The sequence below is a fragment of the Bos taurus genome, chromosome 19 (genome assembly GCF_002263795.3).
Source record: "Bos taurus isolate L1 Dominette 01449 registration number 42190680 breed Hereford chromosome 19, ARS-UCD2.0, whole genome shotgun sequence".
Taxonomy (NCBI): domain Eukaryota; kingdom Metazoa; phylum Chordata; class Mammalia; order Artiodactyla; family Bovidae; genus Bos; species Bos taurus.
The window spans coordinates 34673141-34688547 of NC_037346.1; the positions used below are offsets into that span (position 1 = coordinate 34673141).

General features: G+C 61.1%; 1 protein-coding gene across 9 annotated transcripts in view; it reads right to left on the bottom strand.

Annotated features, from left to right (window-relative positions):
- RAI1 (retinoic acid induced 1) overlaps positions 1-15407 on the bottom strand; it is a 103539-nt gene that overhangs the window by 23465 nt on the left and 64667 nt on the right. For 6 of the 9 annotated variants that reach the window (XM_059878337.1, XM_059878336.1, XM_059878335.1 and 3 more), the window contains one exon: positions 1-15407. This exon is cut by the window's right edge and continues 27428 nt beyond it. The exons of the other annotated variants lie outside the window; for them this stretch is intronic. The gene's annotated coding sequence lies outside the window, so the exon portion shown is untranslated. 9 annotated transcript variants of the gene reach the window in all.

The window sequence follows — 15407 nt, forward strand, 5'->3', positions numbered from 1 at the left end:
CTCGCTCAGCGCCTCCGGACTCCGAGCGCCTCCCCCGGCCCGCGGCTCCCGCCCCTGCACGGGCATCGCGCGGCTAAATCTCAGCCTGGAAAGGACCGATTAGGAGCCGCGTGCCTTTCTGCGAAATATTGGAACCGGCTGGGCTGGGGGCGGGGATCCCGGCGCGCTCGTCCCCTCGCCTCCCTCCGCGCTCGCTCAGCTCTCCCTCTGCAGACGCGGGGCGGCCAAGTCAGGGCGCCGAGACCCCCTCTGGATTTCGTCCTTCTCTCCTCAACGCCCACCCTTCTTCAATCATCCACGAAGCTGGAGCTTCTAACACGCGGACCCTCCGGCAGCTGCGGCGCCAAGTGGGGCGCTGCCTCCCCCATCTCCAGCCTCCTCCCTAAGCCGCTCCAAACACACACACCATTTACACAACAGCGGCCTTGCACACCGGCGACTTCAAGGCGGACCGCCAGGCCCGGCCTGGGGCGCGGGGGGCGGGGGGGGGGGGCGCTCCTCCCCCAGCCTGCCCCCTCCTCCCGGCCCCTTCCCCAGCAGGCCCAGCAGCCCCAGCAGCCCAGACCCCCGCCCCCTCCTTCAGAGGCCTGGGGCGCAGGAAGTCCACGTCCACTCCCATTACCCTGCTCGCCAAAAGGCCACCCACCCAAACCCCAGCCTGTCCTTCGCCCCAGAGAGGGGGCAGGCAGCTAAGGATAGGGCTGGACCCAGAACCCCCTGGGGGCCTCGGCTGGATCAGTCATTTGACATTTTCCAGACTGCTCAGGCATCGACCCCCTGACCACCTCCCTTCTGAAGCGGGGTGGGGGGGGGGCGGGGGGTGCCGAGAGAAACCGGCTGCAGAGCCTCCAGGGGTGGGGGGTAGACTGGAGGTCTGGCCTGCTGGGAAGAGGGAAAAGGGCCTTCCCGCCCGGAGTGCTGGCCCAGTAGCAGCAAAGAACAGGGCATATTTGGGAACTGGGGCCAAATTTCTCTCCCAGGACTAGCTGAATGGGGTGGGCGGGGCGGTGGGGAGCAAACAGGCGCAGCTCCCACCCCAGGGTAGCAGCCTCTGGCCAAAATTACTGCAGAGGTAAGAAGCCTGGCCGGTTGGAGCTGGGGTGGAATACAGATGTGAGAACAGCTGGTCTGCTGACACCCTTGGCCATCTGGGAGGCCCAGCCTGGCCTGGACAGGAGGAGGTTTGAGGACAGAGCAGGGATCTCCTGGGCACACACACAGCCTGGCAGGGCAAAGGGGGGTTGTCACCGGGCTTCTCTCCTCAACCAGCCTGGATACAGAGCCTGGGGCCTCCCCCAGGTCTTGAAAATTCTCAGTAACCCTCAGACCACGGAAGCAGGTGTAACAGCAGGACAGCGTGTCCGTCCCCTCCTAGGGCCTTGGCAGATCATACCGTTGACCCTCAAGCTGCCATCTGGAAGGTGATGTAACCTCTCATTTCACAGATGGGGAAACTGAGCCCTGGAGTTGGGGAAGGGGGTGGGGACAGGGCTCCTAGCTCCTCCCACCCCAGCTTGTAGGAGTCCTCCCTTTCTAGGGCCAAGGATGACAGGGAGGCCCTGGTTCGCTCCTTTGGAAATTTCAGAAAACTGTTTTTCTTGGGAGAAAAAAAGGGCAGGGGCCTGGTGTGGTGAAGAGCTGGAGAGAAATCACACTGTGCACCAACTACCCGCCCAATCTCCTCCTCCCCCCAAGCCCCTCCCAACCCCTTCAGACTCAGCCACCCTGGTGATGAGGGTCTTACTGAGGGTCCCAGGAGGAACCTCATGTGCGGCCCAGATGTGAATGTCACAAGCTCTTCACACGTGTGTGGCTGGTTAGGACAAACCACAACTTCACATAGGGCCTGGCAGTTTTGCGTCGCCCAAACAGGCAGCTCCTATTTTGATATGAGAGGGAGTCTCCATCTCAAGGCTGGATTCTGGGTTGGGGGGACTCTGCCAGATGAACAGCTGGGGCCACCCTGTGCTCCGGGCTCCCCTGCTGCCCCTCTGCTGGGAAGGGAGCTTCCATTTCCGGGCAAGGCTTGGATGGATGCTCTGCTGCCCCCTCTGCCCCCCATTCCTTGCTCTCCCCAAAACCAGGTGGATCCTGGGCAGCCCCCCTAAACACGTCGCCTGGTGACCAGAAGCACTGGCTTTTGGGGAAAGCAAACCACCAGCTCAAACCTGGAGGCAGCCTGGGACCGCTCTCCTCAGGACGGAAAATATTTGCCTTTGGTTTTCGGCTGCTGCTTTGTCCTGGCTGACTTTCCTCTCCTCCATGCAGCCGTGAGACGTGGAGGTGCTGGGGGGCGCAACCGAGGGGAGGGCAGCTGTCTGACTCCAGCGTCCAGCTGTTCTGAACAGCACTCTGTTTCTCTCCCAGGACGGACAGGATACTTTCTGCCCATTCTCTGTGCTTGTAGCTGAAAGCATGTTTCTTTCTCCCCAGGCCCGGCCCTCTCGGGCCTCCCCTCCAACTAAACCAGATCTCCTGGCCCACCCCAGATTCCGGTCACTAGGTGTCTGGGAAGCTCCTCTCTCAGTTGTTCGCAGTGAACTCAGCCCGACCCCTGGAAGCCTGTTCTGGAAAGCTGCGGGAGAATCTTTGCTGGCCAGCTCTGCGCTGACCACAGGGAGAGGGCAGTCTTCTATCGAGACGGGGGCTCCAGAGATGTCAGAGTCACATCGGCCAGTTGTGGGGGCTCGCTGGTGGCTCTGGAATACTGGGAGTTGTCACCTGGCCCAACTTGGTCCCCATCCTGTAAAGACCTGGGCTCTGATGCCACACAGCTCTGCACACCATGCTGGGTGACCTTGGGCCGCTCACTTCACCTCTCTGAGCCTCACGCTCCCCAACTGAAGCCTGCTCGTACCCCGACACGCCGACGCGGGTCCGTGAGACTGGCAGAGATGCCGTGCTTGGTGCCTGGTGGAGGAAGCACAAGCAGCAGCGGTTTCCAGCGCTGCCCATGGGGCGAGAGCCAGACCCTGCACTGCCTCTGCCTCCCAGGGAGCTAAGGGTGAAACAGAGCAGGTCCTCAGGAAGGGGCCGGAGCCGGGGGCTGGGACCCAGGGTTAAGGTCTGTGCTCAGACGTGTCCCGACCCCCATGGCAGATGAGCTGTCCTCCCGGCTGGACTGCCGCTGTTGTGTGTGAGCTGGGTGGAGGGCAGAGTCTGGGTTTCTGTGACTCTTAACGAGCTCCCAGGTGAGGCTGCCTGCTGGCCTGGGGGCTGCAGAGGGCAGCAAGCTCTCAGCCCCTGGAGGAGGCTGGGCTCAGTGAGGGGCTCTGAGTCCTGTCCTGTCCAAGGAGGGCTGCCCAGGACCTGGCGTTAGCCTGTGGCTCCATGTTCCCGAGCCGTCTGTCTCAGAGCCGGGGTCCTGCAGCTCTGCTCCCCCGCCCCCCAGACTCTGCACCCAGCCCTGCTTCCTGGTGGCACTGAAGGGCAGCTCATGCTGCTGAACCCATGGTCACTTCAAGTCTAGGCCTCCTGGGCCTCAGTGGCCCTGTCAGGACAGTGGCAAACTGGGCTAAACTCATCCCCCCTTTCCATTGATGGTTCCAAACCCTCTCCCCTTCCCTGACCCCTTCCGAGGGGCAACAGATCCAGACCCCAGCACTGACCCCAAGAGCTGCAGACCTGGGGTGGGTACAGGGCTCACCCAGACCCATCCTCACCACCTCACGTGCCTGGCGCTGCCCTAGTAAGCACTTTCACAACAAACTTCATCTTCATGCCAGTCCCGCGGGTGGGTCCCATGACCACCCTTGTTTCACAGATGACATTGCTGAGCCCAGAGACCTGACGCCCGAGGCCACACCCTGGAGGAGGGGCCGGGGGCGGACCTGGGTTCTCTCAGGCTGGCTCGGCCCCTAGGCGTGCCAGACCACGGAGGATTCCTCTGGGGAAACCACTCGTTTTGGCCCCTCCAGTGCTGGTGTGGATGTGATGCCTGTCTCTCCCCGGCCGGCAGCGGGCCCCGGTCAAGTTACGGAGGTGGGGGTAAGCCGGTGCAGTCGCTGAGAGAGCTCTTTGGTGAATAGGAACCAGCTGTGCCTCTGCCCTGGCCCAGCCAGGCCCATAGTGGTCTGCATTGCATGAACTGCAGTATGCAGAAACCAAAGCCCGGAGATCCTATATGTGTCCCCGTGAGGGGCTGAGGAACACACATGTGCGGAGGTCTGTACCATGGATATGGGCTTCGTGTGTGGATGGGGTGCAGCTTCTAGGTTGGTGAGCAAACCACAGTGTAGACAGTGTGCAGAGAGGCCCCACCTGTATAAAAGAGGAGGGGTACTTGATTTTTCATTTTTTACCATGAGCCTGTGATACCCACTTAGGATTTTAAGCTTACACTGTGGATAAATACCTACCCTCCAGGCTGGCTCTGAAGATGGCTGGAGAGTGCGCCCCGTGCCGGGCTCCCATCTGGCCCGGCAGTTTTCCAGTTGCCAGGCTACAGCAGGCCGTGGCCATCAGCAGGAGGGACAAGCCCAGCTGCCAAGAGGAGCAGCCTCACTCAGTCCTGCAACAGGCAGCACGGCGATCATGCGTCATCTTACAGATGAGAAAACTGAGGCCTGAACCCCTACAGAGGCCAGGACCTCGCTTCTGGGTGCACCGCCTTGGGGGCAGCTGCCACGGCCAGGGCCCTTGACGAACGGGGCCTGGGGCTCACAGGGACGGCTCCCGGTCTGTGGGACACCGAACTTCTCACTCCATTTCTACCAGCACTCTGCTCCCCTCCAACTGCCAAAACAAAGGCAACACTCGTGATAAGGGCAGAGGCGTCTCTGGCTCCCAGGGGCTGTGAGGGTGCGGCTGACCGTCTGGGAATGCTGGGCTGAGTCCCAGCTGGGCCGCCCGCGCGCCCTGGGCCTGGGCCTCAGTACCTCAGTTGTGAGCAGGCGCGGGGGTCAGTCCCTGGAGGGCAGCGTGTCTAGGGACAGTGCCTGGCAGAGCAGGGCCCAATAAGCAAGTTGTTATTTCTAAGAGGAAAACATTTGTATAATTTTTTATAATAGAGGGCAAGTTCAGGAAAATCCTTGACCAGTCCTAGTGCTGGCTGAGGAGGGGGGTCAGGAAGCTGGGAGCTGTCTAGGGTGACAGGAACCGGGCTCTGGCCTCAGGAGCAGCTGGTGCCTGCCTGGGTGGGCGGCCATGCTGTCTCGGCAGGCAGTGGCCAGAGTGAGACCTGGCTGTCTGAGTTCTCAAGCTGGCACTTTGGGTAAAAGAGACTTGGCTGGCTGGCTGGAGGCCTCTGCAGGCCCGGGCCCGTGGAAAGAGGACTCAGAAAGGCCCTTCTGTCCTCCTGGCTCTGGGCTGCTCTTTTCCAGACCAGAGCCTCCTGTGTCTTTGGAAAGAGCATCGAGTACCCAAGGGCTGCTACTGACTCGCCATGTGACCTCGGGTGAGCCCCCGCCCCCACCTCTCTGGGCCTCCATGTCCTCACCCAGGAGACTGGGCCCACCTCACGGGGTTGAGCAAGAGCCAATGAGAACATGGACAGAAAAGTGCTTTGTCATCGTCACCCTCGTAGCTGCTTCTCACACGATGCTTACGTGTGCAGAGCCCTGCTCTAAGAAGCAGTCTACATATTTTAACTCCTCTTACCAATGATGCAACAGAGGCTCAGAGAGATTAGGGCACTTGTCCAGAGTTGCACAGCTTGTGAGGACCAGAAGCACCATGATAGCAAAGTGCTGTGAGGCCTGATTTTATTATAGTTCAAGGATGTGGGTCAGGTCAAGGATAGCCAAGCTGCACACTTCCTGAGGCAGCTTTGGCCAGTCCAGGAGGGCGGGCGGGGCAGAAGGGCCCTAATCACACCTGAGCAGGAACTCAGGCTCAGAGGAGGCTTTCCGGAGGCCTCCCTGGGTCCGCGTGGCAGGAGGCCTTGGGGGCTGTGGTGAGGGTCTAGAAGTGTCAGGCAGGAGCACCGACTCAGCAGCAGGTTCCAAACACTGATGGGGAGAAGCAGGGACAGCCTCGGGGTACCCCAGAGCCCACGCTTCCAACCCACCAGGCGACACCGCCTTCAGCGCATCCACCAGCTCACCCCCAGTGGCTGCAGGGTCAACACCCTGGTGTGACAGATTGCACATCTGAGGCCCAGCAAGGGCAGGGGTTCACACAGCGTGGGGGCTCAGAACTGCTCCCCCCACCTCCCACCTCTGGCCTCCTTCCTCATGCCTATAGGCCTGCACCAGCCTCGTCCCCGTCCCTGTCCCACTGCAGGGACTGTCTGACACCGAGGGGGTGGTGGTCTCCCTCCGGTCAAGACCTCCTTGGCACTGCTATCAGTATGGATGGACGAAGCTTCCAGCACAGCGAGGACAGGCCCCTGGAGACGTGGAAGGGCCTGAGATTCCCATGGGAAAGGGCTGGCTCCAGCAGACGCCCCTGCAAGCCGGCTTTGATGGTGGATAAGCCCCAGCTGGCTCCTCAGGCAAACTTGATCCTAGTGAACTGGACAGGCCCACAGGTCCACGCGGCACCCCCACAGCCCCAGAGCTCCCAGCAGTTCCCTCCACCTGCAAAGCCAGCGTGAGGAAGGTTTTGTCCTCCAAACACCCTGTATTTAAAGATCACCGTGTGTTCCCTCTCACAGGTGCAAAAGGAAAGCTAATTAGGCCTTTGATGGACGTGAGCAAGCCAGGGGTCATGGGCCTTGTGTTTGCCAAATGACTGAGTGAATGAATGGATGGATGGATGGGTGGGTGGACAGACAGGCAGTGGGTGGAATTGCAACCCCAAGCAATGCCATTGCTCATTAGCCTGAGCGAAATAAGACTTCCTCAAGGCTTTAAAGAGCATGGCAGGCAGGGACTTCCTTGGTGGTCCAGTGGTTAGGGATTCACCTGCCAGTGCAGGGGACACGGGTTGTATCCCTCATCCAGGAAGATCCCACATGCCACAGCTAAGACCGGGTGCAGTCAAAGAAGAAAAAGAAGAACATGGTGGGCAATTTCCAGGGTGCCAGGGACCCCCTGCAACCACCCCTGTCATGACACCTGGGCCCAGAAATGGAGGGGCACGGGGAGGGTGCTGGACCCCAGCTGCACCTCGCTGTGTGGGTCATCCCGGGGCCTCCAGAGCTCATCGAGAAGCCCCCTTTCCTGGGCCCTATCCCTGCGCTTGGGGCTCCCAGCATCACCCTGACCCATAAGTGTGCCCAGGGTCCCTGGGGACCTCTTGCTGGGGACCCGGAGGGCAGGTGAGGAGGAGGGCTATACATGCCTGCTGAGCCCGCCCAGCAGCTCTGCAGAGCTGGGGAGAGCAGAATGCTTGTCATCCACGGGGACACGGGGACGGTTTAAGGTGAAATTTAAGCCCATTAGTGCCTGGCTAATGACATCAGCAGCGATAGTGAGAATGAAGATGGCAGGGTGTGCGAGCACCATAAATTGTGGGGCCGGCGCCCGCCTCTGTCCTTGGGCCTGAGTCCCGCCCCCCACCCCCAGCCCCCGCGCCCCTGCCGGCCCCCCCAACCCCCCCAACCCCCGCCCCGGCCCAGCCCCCAGGGTCAGCGTGTGGCCGGGGCCTTAGCCAGAGCGTGAGAAAAGCTGGGCTAGGGAGCTGAGCGTGCAGGCAGCATCTCCCTAATCTCCCTCCTTTGATAACTTCTGTCTTTCCGTGCATACGCAAGAACCCAGCTCAGCCGCCGGCATCTCTTCCCGGGCTTGAGCCGTCGCCCTGCAGCTAATGCCTGACAGCTCTGTTTATGTCTCCCCATAATTCTCCAGTTTTATGTTTTTTTTTCGGGGCCATTAAGCTCCCAGCCACAAGCTCCTTCCCCTGCCCCCGCCTGCCTTTGTCCTTGAGGCCTGGCCGCCCCACCGCCCTGTGGGAGAAGGGCTGCCCTCCCCCAGCAGGTGGACAGGGGGCCGAGTGCTCACTCTGGACATCCCCATCCCAGTCCCGTGGCTTCTCATCACAGGGCTCGTCCCGCTCGTCCCCAGGGACACAGGACACCAGGGTGCCGGGGAGCCTGATGAGACCCACTCTCCCTCAGACTCTGGCTTCCTTTCCTGGGTGGTCTCTGCTCTTACCCCAGCCTCGGCCACTCCTGAGGGCAAAGCCCCCTGCCTTGACCCCCCTCTGCAGCTCCAGATCCCCAGATTCAGCGCACCCATGTCACCCTAAGGCCACCTCTGTACACACCTCGTCCTCTGCCCCCATCTCCCCATGGTCCATCTCTGAGGAGGCCCCTCAGCGTCCTCAGGGCCCCCCTCCTGTCCCCACGACCACAGCCCAGGTCTGGCCACGGGTCAGACTGGGTTCCCAGATCCCAGCCTCCCCACCACGTGGCCTCTCACAAGCTTGGCCCCAGGCACTCCCTTGCTCTACAGCCTTCACTGGCTCCCCATTACTTAGTCCCTGTCCTCAGCATGCTGCTCCCACTGCCCTGCCTCCTGCACTGAGACCAGGGGAGGCTGCCCCTCGCCAGGCCCCCACTTCCACAGGCCAAACCCAGGGCGGAAGGACTTCCTCAGCAGGAAGCACCTTTCCCTTGCACTCTGGGTGCCCACAATGCCCTCATGTGGCCCCTGTGGGTCATGGAGTCCCTGGTTGCCCCGCATGGACGCCTGGCTCCCTGAGTGCCCAGGGCAGGCAGCTGCCACTCAAGAGCCAGCTTCCCCCACCGCTGTGGGGGCAGTGCCCCGGGGCCCACACAAGGCCAGGTCTCCTGAAAGAGGCCAACTCGGGATGCCAGAAAGCAGAGCCTTCCAGACCCCCTTCTCTTGCCCTCCAGGAGTGACGGAGAGGAAGAGGTGGCCCCCCAGCCCCCTGCCTGATGCCCTGTCTGCCTCCTGAGTTAGAGCCACTCCTCCTCGGCCCTCCACTTTCCTTTCAGCTGAATTGCCTTTGCAACCAGAGGCCTCCTGCCCAACCTGCCCCTTCCCTGCACCTGTGGGCAGCTGAGGCGCCGCCCCTCCCCATGTGGGTGCTATGGGACGTTTGAGCCTGCATCCCGAGGCAGGGGAGTCGCATCCCCAGGGCGTGGGTGCCGGTGTTGCACCCTATCCTCCTCTTCACAGGTACTCGGCTTGGTTTCAGTTGATTCTGACCTTGTTCTGCATCCCCTGGGGTGTCTGGCCACAGCTTGGCAGGTCCCCCCACCCCACCCACCTCCCACCAAGACTTCCTGCCCTTGGCAGGTTCCACGGCCATGCGGGCAGCCCCCGGCCCACCTCTCCCTCACACACAGCCCTGGAGCACGGCGCGGGGTGCTGGCCCAGGCCATCCTATGCTCTACTCCCTACAATCCTGTTGTTAAGAGCAGGGCAAGCTTCGTAATTTGAGGGACCCAGCGCAAGATGAAAAATCTGGTTCCAGCTCAAAAAGCAACAGAGCCACACAAGAGCAAGTGCAGGGTGTTCTGAATGCAAGCCCACAAAGCCAGAGCCACAAAGCCAGCCCGAGGAGGTGAGCTGGCCAGCCGCCTCTCCCGCAGCAAGAAGACCAGGGTCTGACCCGCTGGTCACGCCTGTAAGGATGGCTCCTATCGACTGCACACTTGCTTTGTGTTGAGAGCAATGAACATGTTAAGTCAACAGACCACCAGACTCCATGGCTCACGGGGGTTCAGGGAGGTGTGATCTGCCCAGGACCCCTCTCCAAAGGCACAATGAACTCTGCTCTGAGGAGGAGGCTCCCAACTGAACCTGTGCTGATGAACCACTAAGACCCCCCATGTCAGCTCTGAGTGGAGCCCAAGAAACCACCGTAACCCTCCCTACATGCAGAGATGTGGAAGCGAAGGCTCCAAGAGGGTGTCCAACTCCTGCAAGGTCACACAGCATGCACAACCCCAGATCCCAGCCTCAGCAGCCCTGTTTCCAAAGACCCAGGCAGACACTCATGGACTGGTGCATAAGGAACCAGGCAGGACGTGAAAGCTAGGGGGGGACACACACAGATGCCGCACCAGAGGCCCGGGCAGTGACGTCTGTTCTTCTCTCTACACTCACTCTTGGTTATTTTCTGTATTTTCTCCAGCGAGCTGAGATTTTTGAAATGATCAACAGCTCACAGTTTTTGGAATGAACGAGGAACAGAGATTTGTGGAACAGAGTCCTGTTAATGGAGATACTGTGGATACAGAGTGGGGTTTACTTGCTTCCTAAGGCCCAAAGCTTTAGGGCCCCTGGTGTCTGGGTCTCCTTCCCTTCGTCACTGAGGGTTTAGAGGGCTCATGAAAGCTTGGGGGGCCTGGGCTGCCCCTGGGATGACCCCGCCTGGTTCTCTGGGGACGCCTGAGTGCTCAGGAAGCCGTAGGCCCTGAGGAGGGTGCTCACGGCAGGTCTTGGCATCCCCTTGGCCGGTCAGGAAGCAGGGCTGGTATCCACTGGACTACTGTCCTGCTGGATCCCTACTCCAGATCTTGCTAGTCCCAACCTTTCCCTGAGGGATCCCCCACATTCCTGAGGCCCCCTCAAACATGCACTACCCTGCCCTCCTGCTCATAGCCCAGTGGATCCTAGCCGCCCCGATACCCACAAGACCAGGCTCCCCTCCAGCCCCTAGGCACCCTTTCTGGCCTCATCATCTGGTGCTGGACGCTGCCTCCAGGCCTCTGAAGCCCCCTCCTCAGCCCAGAGCAGGGGCCGCGCCCAGTTCCCTGCCAAGCGGTGGCTGCACAGCAGGATCAGGACCACACCAAAGCAGGTCACCCCCACCACCCCACCTGGCCCAGAGTGGTGCCCAGGGATCCACTTGGGCCCTGCCTGCCCCTGGGAGCCGGGGCTGGACCGGGGTCCCTCCCACCCATGTGGATGCCAGGCCTCCTGCAGACAGCTCTGGGCCGCCTCCTGCCCTGGGAGCCCCTGGGTCTCAGGCTGAGAAGAGCTGACAGCTCCTTAATAAAAGCTGCCACAGACGCGCCTGAGTGACATCGCGGCGGCCGGCGAGAGGCAGCCCACATCAAAGCCCCATTTTTCTTCTTCCTGTGCGGCACTGAGACGGTTTCATAGAGAGCCCCACGTGCATCTGCGACAAAGACACTTCTTCTCACAACTGGCCATGGCCCCAGCCTCCCCAGATGCCCCGCCGGCGCCTGGCATGCTTCCCTGAGAGTGCGGGTTTCAGGGAGCACCCTGTGCTGAGGTCACCCAGACATGGGCCCAGGGGCGGCCAGTCAAAGGAACAGGCACACTGTGTTTCTTAAAACAAAAACTGACACCAGCCGACCCTGAAGGGCTCGGACCCAGAGGTCCAAGGATCTCAGCGAAGCCTTGCTCTGGCCTCAGACAGCTGGACGGGGGGCTGGTTGGGGACTGGCAGAACACAGTGGCCCCACCAAGCGAGTCACCTACCCGCGCTGCAGACCCGGCCTGGGAGCCAGACCCCGCTCCCTACCACCACCCCCGGCTCACTACTTGGCCCCCGCTGCAGTGTCTGTTGTTATGGCTGGGGTGGCTCCAGGTGAGGGTCCCAGACAGGCTGGGGCCTAACCATCTGTGCTCTCAGCTTCAAGCTGGGCAAAGAATCACCCTCTCTTGGCCCCTTTAAGAAATACCATCTGAAGAGGTGACCCTGTGAACCATGACCCCAGACCTTTGTCCCATGCACCCAGAGTCGGGGAGTGCATGGGACCCCGACCTCCTGGCCAGCCACAGTCTCCCCAAGTGTCAGGTGGGCTCGGGTGCTCCCCACATGTGCATTGGTGCAGGAGAGTTCCGGGCTCTAAGACACATGACCTCCCTGCCACCCCCGAGCGCGCAGTCACTGGAAGGCCTATGCATCACCGTAGGTGGTGGTGGGGCTGAACGTGCAGCCCACATCCAGGCCTTGCTTCTTGGGACTCTGGGGGCACTGACCACATGTGACCTCACTGACCACGTGTGACCTTCACCGTCCAAACCCACGGGAGATGAGACTGCACTGGGGACATCGCTCGATTCTGAGGCCAAGCGGCCCGAGGGTCCAACCCACCCTCCAGCCCTTCCTCTCCTGTTCTGGGTCACTCCCTTGGTCTCCTCTCCTGAGTCCAGGGGGCACCTTCTTAACCCCGAGATCACAGCAATCCTACCTCCAGAAACACAGCAACACGAGTGCCACACACCGCCCCCAGACCCTGCGTTCCCAATGCTCCCGGACGTTCCTGGCAGGCTTAGTCGTAGGCTGTAAGCTGCCCGGACTTTCCTGGGGTGCCACACAGCATGCCTGAACACTACGCAGGAGGAAATAACCACGCTGGCTGCATGCAGCCCAGGCGTGTCAGACAACTGGACCCTCGAGACCACATGGACGAAGTTCACAAGCTGACACTGGGATCCCAGGTAGGCCAGGCCTGGGGGGACACGAGGATAGTGATGCCCCCTCCTGATGTGCATGCTGGTCAGACACTAGTGTGTCCAGTCTGTAGCAATTCATTAGCCGGCCACTCAGGATACGTGCCCTTCTCTGCATGGGATCAATAAATAGTTAAAAAATAAAACCAATGAGACCTCAGCCTCTACTCAAGGCCTCCAGAGGTGCCTCGCTTTACTCGGAATGAAGTATGGGACCCTCCTCAGCCCGGGGGTCAAGGTCAGCTCACCTCCAAATACTCCCTGCTCTCCTCGGTCAATGGTAGCCTGAATGTCCCACCCCCCCCAACCAAGGAGGCAGGGTGGCCACAGGCCCGCCTTAGTCAGTGGAATTGGACTGAAAATGACATGTCACTATAAGAAGCTCCGTGAGCCCAAGTGTCTCCTTCCCTCTGGGCCGTGCAGCCCTCACGAGGCTTCTGTGGTTGTGGGCCCCTTAGTGACCACCGAGAGCCATCCCTCTGCCATCCAGTTGCAACACACAGCTCCAGGGAGTGGAGCCCTGTCTCCAGGGGCTGACCTTCGGGGATGCTTACTATGCGGGAGCCCTCTGGCCCTCACTCATACACCAGGCTTCCCAGGCCCTCTGTGGTCTGGTCCCTGATGAGCTCCGAGAAACGGAACTGCGCTGGCCGTGAACCCCACGGGGCCTCTCCTTCAGGCACACTGTGATCGCAGCAGTTCAGACGCAGCCAGGTCCTTCCTGTCCTAGGCCTTCGTGCCTCCCCCCGGCACCCATGTCCCTGGCCTGCCCTGCCTGAGAGGACTGCCACCTGCGGCCCCAGCACTCAGGCGGCGCCAGCTGCTCCCTCTGGACACCACGGCCCAGCCCACATCACCCTCTCCTGCTCCTCTCAGGGGCTCCGTCGTGGGGAGGCATGCGGTCAGCCACCCATCGTCTCCCCCAGGAGCAGCAGGGGGTAAAGGCACACAGGCTTGGTCTTGACCACAAAGCCAGGGGTGGCCTGGGAGGCTGTGGATGCCCCAGCTGAGCTCTGGGACCCGTCCCAGACCTGCAGAGCCAGAGGGCGTGCTCTTAAACCCACTCTCCCTCCTCTGGTGTCTAAGGGTGGTCATGACCTCAAGGGCCTCTTATTGGGAAAGTCAGTGTGCAGGAAGGATCTGGGGGCACTCAGGGGAGACGGCACCACCAAGTAGCCTATTCTGGGTAATGCAGGTTACAGTTCTAGGGAAAGAACATCTTTTCCAAAGACTCTGTTTGAGGCCATGAGAGAAATGACTTCAGCTCAGCTGCAAACACCCAGTACTGGCTGGGGACCCGCCCGGAGCAGCAGGGTTTCAGAACGGCCACCACTGGGGTCCACCCTGGGCCTCAGCTGAGTCTCCAGTCGTGGTGACAGGAGCACCAAGGCGGGGCAGCGTGGGCAGGACTCTGAGCACGTCAAGGAGCGAAAACACTGCCGAAAGAACAGGCCCCATGGGCCTCCTGTCCAGGGGGCTCTCAGTTCCATTAAGTCGTCCCACTTGCCCCTCCAAGTCCGCCACCCAGAGCAGGGTCAGTGGGCACAAAGGTGATGGCAGCAGCCACAGCAGGGGGGTTCTCTTTGCCTCTGAGCACCGCACAGAACTCAGGAGCTCAGAGAGGGTGGGTGACGTGCTCAGGGTCACACAGGGAAGCAACAGCTGGGGGCTTGCTCTCCTGCCTGGTGGGCGGGCCCCTCACCGCCAGCAGGCAGATCCCCCGCCCCGCCTCCCCCCGCCCCGCGTTCAGACTGAGTCCCTGAGCTGGGCCTGCACTGCCCGCCTGGGGGCACTGCTCTCCTTTGTGATCTCATCTCCCACCCTGCCCTCCCCGCACAGGCTGGCAGTGGGTGGCGGGGTGAGGGGGTGGCGGGGTGAGGGGGCGGCAGGCATCTCTGGGCCTTTGCGCACACTGTTCCCTCTATCTGGATCACCAGTCCTCTGAATCTTCTCATTGCCCAAAGCCACCTCCTCCTGGAGGCCCTCTGTGATTGCCCGATAGCTATAGGAGCCCCTGTCCCCATGGCCCTCACCACTCTCTGCAATCACCTCCCTCCTGTACTTGTTGACTCCCTTCTGTCTGTCGGCCCTATGGATGGTGAGTCCCCCGTGGATGTTGAGTCCTGAGGATGGTGAGTCTCGTGGATGGTGAGTCCCTGTGGATGGTGAGTTCCCCATGGATGGTGAGTCCCCCATGGATGGTGAGTGCCCTGTGGATTGTGAGTCCTGTGGATGTGAGCCCCCCATGGATGGTGAGTCCTGTGGGTGGTGAGCCCCCGTGGATGGTGAGTCCCCTGTGGATGTGAGCCCCCCCATGGATGATGAGTCTCGTGGATGGTGAGTCCCCTGTGGATGTGAGCCCCCCCATGGATGATGAGTCTTGTGGATGGTGAGTCCCCTGTGGATGTGAGCCCCCCATGGATGGTGAGTCCTGTGGGTGGTGAGCCCCCATGGATGGTGAGTCCCGTGGATGTGAACCCCCATGGATGGTGAGTCCCATGGATTTGAGCCCTCCATGGATGATGAGTCTCGTGGATGGTGAGTCCCCCGTGAATGTTAAGTCCCCATGGATGGTGAGCCATGAGCATAGGGTCCCACCTGTCATGCTGAAAGGTCAGATTGCAGCTGCTTCCAGCTTCCAGGCCACCCTCACAGCCCACAGGCTCCCACCTGCCGACAGCACTCCCTCCCTCCCCTTGCACCTGCTTGCCCTCCTCCCAAGCCCACTCCCTTATTCCCAGCCCTGCCCCATGCTCAGACCCCTCCTGGCTCGCCTCTCCAGCCTGATTTCAGGGGTGCCCCCTGCCCACCTTCCCAACTCTCAAGCCTCACCAGCAGCACTAAACCACAGGGCACGACCTGCACCCACCAGCTCTCTCATCCCCGACCCCCACTTTGCACTCACTGGACTCAATCATCTTAACAAATGCTCAGGGTCACCTCCTCTCCACTCTGTGTGACTTCCCTCCCTGGACCCGTTGTCCACTGTGCCAGCAGTCTACCCACCAGGATTGACAACCGTTTGCCTCCCAGAGTGCCCCAGCACCCGGCACATAGTAGGTGCTCAGAGAAAGAGAGTGATGTGAGCTGGTGAGTGGACCAGGGCCTTGTGATTCCGGAGGCCGG